This window comes from Thamnophis sirtalis, unplaced genomic scaffold, assembly GCF_051295495.1.
Source record: "Thamnophis sirtalis isolate CommonGarterSnake01/CBP01778 unplaced genomic scaffold, rThaSir2_p1.2 scaffold_2, whole genome shotgun sequence".
Taxonomy (NCBI): Eukaryota; Metazoa; Chordata; class Lepidosauria; order Squamata; family Natricidae; genus Thamnophis; species Thamnophis sirtalis.
In genome coordinates, this window is record NW_028261382.1 from 60,915,414 (window position 1) to 60,921,654 (window position 6,241).

Consider the following 6,241-nt stretch of genomic DNA (forward strand, 5'->3'; position numbering starts at 1 on the left):
GGTGTAGGTCTCCTGCTTGGGCAGGAGCTACAAGGTCCCTTCCAACTCTGTTAATTGTTGTATCCCGAGGACATGTGATTGCCATGGATGACTGTCCCAGCTGTCTTCTGACAACGTCAACGAAGGAAGCTGGATTCGTTTAACAATTGCATGAGTTACTTAACTGTGGTGGTTCACTTAATAACCATGGGGGAAAATTCATAAAATCAGGCATGACTCACTCAACAACCACCTTAGCAATGGAAACTGAGGACAACCTATGTTGTCCAAGGGAGCAGACTGCCTGCGCAGGTCTAGTGCCAAAATTAGAACTGCGGCCAACTATCAACCATATAAGATGAAGTCTTCCTAAACTGCATGTGATATCCTGGGGACATCCAACTACGGTGTAAATATTCTTGATTGGAATATAAACATGGATTTCTACTGTCTTTTTCTACGACTTTTTTCCAACTTTGCATTCGGATCTGCGACTCAAAAGATTTCTTAGTTGTCCTCCATCCAAAACATCAGCTAGGACTGGACAGACTTACCTTCTGAGTTCAACCAAGGTTAGCTAGCTGCGGTCACAATTAAACTCCAGAGGTGGTAGTCTTCCATCTAAGTATCCATCAATATGAAGTCCAGTTAGTTTGAGAATCCAACACGGGGAGGTAGATGCTGCCATCTACTGACCATAGAAATTACCTATTTAAGGAACCAAGAGCAGGACTCCTCAAAAATAAAAGCCTACTAGGGAGTAAGAGTCTCAAGAGTAGAGCAATCGCTACAAGATCTCTAACAATCTGCTCAGGGTGGTGGCTTAAGAGTCTAGGTTGAAAGGTTTTCAGTTTTAGGAGACCAACTCTTTGATTGAGCTGCAGGAGTCCAAGCTTAGGAGAACATAGAGGTAGGAGGTGATGGAGACCAGTTGATAAGTTGATAGATGGGATTGTAGGTAAATAGGTAGGTAGGAAGGAAGGGATGTAGGGTAGATTTATGTATCTTAGTATGTGGTTGAGATTTAGCTTGGGTGTTGCACCATCCTGTTTGTAGGCCTTGGAGGATTGCTGTGGTGTCCCAGCCAAGCATTGCAGGCCAACTAGGGTTGACATCAGGAGTCTCAAAACCTGGCAACGTTTAAGACTTGTGGACTTCAACTCCTAGAATTCCTCAGCTAGCCATGTTGAAGTCCACAAGTCTTAAAAGTTGCTAGGTTTGGAGACCCCTGAGGAATTCTGGGTGTTGGAGTCCACAACTGGCTGAAGAATTCTGGGAGTTGAAGTCCAGAAGTCTTAAAATTGCCAGGTTTGGAGACCCCTGAGGAATTCTGGGTGTTAGAGTCCACGGCTGGCTGAGGAACTCTGGAAGTTGAAGCCCACAAGCCTTAAAGCTGCCAGGTTTGGAGACTCCTGGCTTAGCTTGATGGTGCTGTATGAGCTCACCCAATTGTCCATCCACTCAATCATGGTTTACAAGCCCTGGATCAGCACGAGGTGTGAAATGAGAGTCAAGTTCATTATTTCAAGTCTTCCTTCCTTCTTCTAAAAAGGCCCAACCAGAAGGAAAGCAGAGAAGTTTCAACAAGCCTTAAAAATGCCAATTGGGGGGGGGGGGGGAGGAGAGGGGGCTTTGAAAACCAGGCCCCAATGTCTTGAGTTTTTAATTTGGCTGGTGCCCCCCCTCTTCAGGATTCACCTGTCTTCGGGGCAGGGCCAATCCAAACAAGATCAAATGACGCACTGCAGCTGGTATGAAATCATCGTGACTTACAACCATTCCTATTTGTGACGCTCGCAGCGCCCCGGGGTCATTTGACCCCCTTTTGCGACCTCCTGACAAGCAAAAAAATCAATGGGGAAGCCAGACTCACTTAACGACTGTGTTGCTGACTCAACCACTGCAGCGATTCCCTTAAAAACTGTGGAACGGTCACGAGACAAAATTCACTTAACAAATGTCTCAGCAAGGGAAATTTTGGGCCCAATTGTGGCCGTAAGTGAAGGATTACCTCTATCCATGATGGCAAACCTGTGGAATGCGGAGCCTTCTCTGTGGGCATGTACCCCGTCGCCAGCTGGTCTTTGTGGGCACCGGAACGCCAGAAAATGACCCCCAAACAACCTGAAAACAGTCTGAAAACAGCCTAAAACATCCCCAAAATGGCTGGAAAATGGCCTGAAAATGGCCCCAAAAATGGCCTGAAAACAGCCCAAAATGGCTGGAAAATGGCCTGAAAATGGACCAAAAAAGCCTCAGAAAACGGCCCAGAAAACAGCCTGAAAAACGGCGTAAAACACACCCAAAATGGCTGGAAAACGGCCTGAAAACAGCCCAGAAAACAGCCTGAAAAACGGCCTAGAAATGCCCCCCAAATGGCCAAAAATGGCCTGAAAACAGCCCCCAAATGGCTGAAAAATAGCCCAGAAAACCACCTGAAAACGGCCCACAAATGTCTGAAAAATGTCCTGAAAATGGCTCAAAAAATGCCCCCCCAACAGCCTGAAAATGGTCCAAAATGGCCTGAAAACAGCCCAAAATGGCTGGAAAATGGCCTGAAAATGGACTCAAAAAGGCTCAGAAAACGGCCCCAAAATGGCCTGAAAATGGTCCAGAAAACAGCCTGAAAACACCCCCAAAATGCCCAAAAAGTGGCCTGAAAACAGCCCAAAAATGGCTGAAAAACGGCCCCCAAAACACCTGAAAACGGCCTAAAAATGCCCCACAAATGGCTGAAAAATGCCCTGAAAAATGCCCCCCAAAACAGCCTGAAAATGGTCCAAAAACCAGCCTGAAAACAGTCCAAAATGGCTGGAAAATGGCCTGAAAAAATGGCCTGAAAATGGACCCGAAATGCCTCAGAAAACGGCCTGAAAATGGCCCAAAAAACAGCCTGAAACACAGTCCAAAAATGCTGACAACACAGCCTGAAAACCGCCTGAAAAACCTCCTGGAAATGGCCAAAAAAACCAGGCATGCGCATGCTGGCCAACTAGTCTTGCTTCTGCGCGCACACATGCACACGGGCGTTCTGGTTTGGGAAGCACTCGGTGCCGAAAAGGTTCCCCATCACTGACTTATAGTCTTAATGGTTCAGTAGAAACACAGTTCTTTGAATCTTTGCATTCAGCTGACTTGGCTGTTTTCTACCGAGCCCTAATTTTATTATTTCAAAGCCGCTTTGCAATACTCTCCCTCATCAGAGGGAAGCCAGATTTGTTAGCGCTAATTGTTAATAATAATAATAATAATTGGTTTACCACAATGCACTGAGCTAAATGATTGGCGCTGAGATATACACTCACAATCCAGAAGTTGCTGCAACCGCAGAATAGAAGTGTGCCTCCTTCTTCTTCTTCGGTCTTGCAAAAGGACCAATGGTGTTTCTTTTGTTTCTTGGGGCAGGTGGTGGTGTTTGCACCCTCTGTAAGAGACCAGTGTGACAGCATTCCTGTCTTTAACATGCCTGAACTTTTATTCCCACCCCCCCATCCCGAACGTTTTTATAACATGCTTGGCTGAAAAAAAATAGGGAGCCGTTTCAATGCATGATCGAAATATCAAGGTTTATTTGGTGGCATTCAAGCTGTTAAGACGCCAGACAGTTATTTATGCCCATTTGTTGTAGCCACTCATAGGTTCTGGGTGGTGCAATTCACCTAATGTCTCTCTCTATCCATCCCTGCCTGAAAAGCACACGCCAAAAACAGGAAAAGAGGATGTAAACAGCATGAATTTTAAAAGATCATATTCTTTTTTTCTTCTGCTGCTCTTTCCCTGGTTTTAGGCAGGGATGGATTGAGACAGATGATAGGATAGGATAGGATAGGATAGGATAGGATAGGATAGGATAGGATAGGATAGGATAGATAGATAGATAGATAGATAGATGAGGTAGTTGGGAGAGACAGACAGACAGACAGACGAGAGTTGGAGAGACAGATAGATGGATGGATGGATAAGATAAAATAGATAAGATAGATAGATGAGAGTGGGGAGAGAGACGGACACACAGACAGATAGAGGTAGGTAGATAGATGAGATAGTTGGAGAGACAGACAGACGGATGGATGGATAGATAGATAAGATAAAATAGATAAGATAGATGAGAGGGAGACAGATGCACAGACAGACAGAGATAGAGGTAAGTAGGTAGGTAGGTAGATAGACAGACGGACGGATTGATTGATGGATAGATGATAAAATAGATAAGATAGATAAATGAGAGGGAGACAGACACACATACAGACATAGAGGTAAGTAGGTAGGTAGGTAGATAGACAGACAGACGGATGGATTGATGGATAGATAAGATAAAATAGATAAGATAGATGAGAGGGGGGAGACAGACACACAGACAGACAGACAGAGAGGTATGTAGGTAGAATAACAGAGTTGGAATGGGGGGGGGAGTGTCATGTCCCTTTTACGAACAGTGAAATCAATGAGGAAGCCAGATTCACTTAACAACCGTGTCACTAACTGAGGGGTCGGCAACCGTTAAACATTCAAAGAGCCATTTGGGTCCGTTTCCTACAGAAAAGAAAACACCAGAAGCCACAAAAACCCTTCTCAATACAATACAAATACAATAGCAGAGTTGGAAGGGACCTTGGAGGTCTTCTAGTCCAACCCGCTGCCTAGGCAGGAAACCCTATACCGTTTCAGACAAGTGGCTATCCAACGTCTTCTTAAAGACTTTTCCTCTCTGTTTCTCTCCCTCTTTCTCTCTCTCTCTCTCTCTTTCTCTCTGTCTGTCTGTCTCTCTCTGTGTGTGTATCAAGAGAGACTGTATGAATGTCTTGGTTTCAATGTTTACTTTGAAGATTTTGAAGGGCCAAATTGTGGGTGAAATTATCCTGATCTAGATAAATCTCCTGATCTAGATAAATCTCTAGATGGAGGAAAGATATGGTCAGCTAGTGCAGAATGACAAAGTTGGAAGGGATCTTGGAGGTCATCTAGTCCAATCCCCTGCCTAGGCAGGAAACCCTACACCATTTCAGACAAATGGCTCTCCAACATCTTCTTAAAGACTTCCACTGTGGGCATTCACAACTTCTGGAGGCAAATTCTGTTCCACTGATTAATTGTTCTAACTGCCAGGAAATTTCTCCTTAGTTCTGAGTTGCTTCTCTCTTGGATTAGTTTCCACCCATTGCTTCTTGTTCTACCCTCAGGTGCCTTGGAGAATAGCTTGACTCCCTCTTCTTTGGGGCAACCCCTGAGATACTGGAAGACTGCTATCATGTCTCCCCTAGTCCTTCTTTTCATTAAACTAGACATACCCAGTTCCTGCAACCGTTCTTCCTATGTTTTAGCCTCCAGTGCCCTAATCATCTTTGTTGCTCTTCTCTGCACTCTTTCTAGGAGCCAAGGTGGCGCAGTGGTTAAATGCAGCACTGCAGGCTGACTGCTAGATCAGCAGTTCAGCGGTTCAAATCCCACCGGCTCAGGGTTGACTCAGCCTTCCATCCTTCCGAGGTGGGTAAAATGAGGACCCGGATTGTTGTTGGGGGCAATATGCTGACTGTAAACCGCTTAGAGAGGGCTGAAAGCCCTATGAAGCGGTATATAAGTCTACTGTTATTGCTATTATTATTGCTATTGCTAGAGTCTCCACATCTTTTCTACATCGTGGCGACCAAAACTGGATTCAGTATTCCCGTGCCTGCCTATTTCCCGAGCACCCACAAAACTAACATATATAGTTGAATTAAAGGTTATGTTTTCTTCTGAAACTTTTCCTTTCTTGGATTTATCCATGGTTGGCCTACTGGGGGGGTCGAAAAACTCAATAAATTGCCTGCTGGCAAGTGTTGCATATTGGTGGTCGTGACACATATTTTGGGAGACGGAGCCGCAGCAGAGGGATGAAAGAGCCACAGGTTGCTGACCCCTGCACTAACTTAACAACTGCAGAGATTTAATTAACCGCTTAACCAGGGTGGCAAGAAAGGTCGTAGAAAGGGGGCAAAACTCACACAACAATGGTCTCACCAGGGCCGGATTTTCCTATAGGCTAACTAGGCTTCAGCCTAGGGCCTCAAGATCAAGAGGGGCCTACATTCAAATTGTTAGCAAAATTAAAATTACACTATTCTAAAAACAGTGAACACTAAAACACTGAACCGAAAATAAGGAGAAATTCTACGCATATGACTAATAAACAAACATAAAAATGTATTGGTTAAGATCGTTCCAGCACCGCGGCAGTTGGGGAGCCCGCCCACGTTCCCAGCACCGGCAGTCGGGCGAGAGG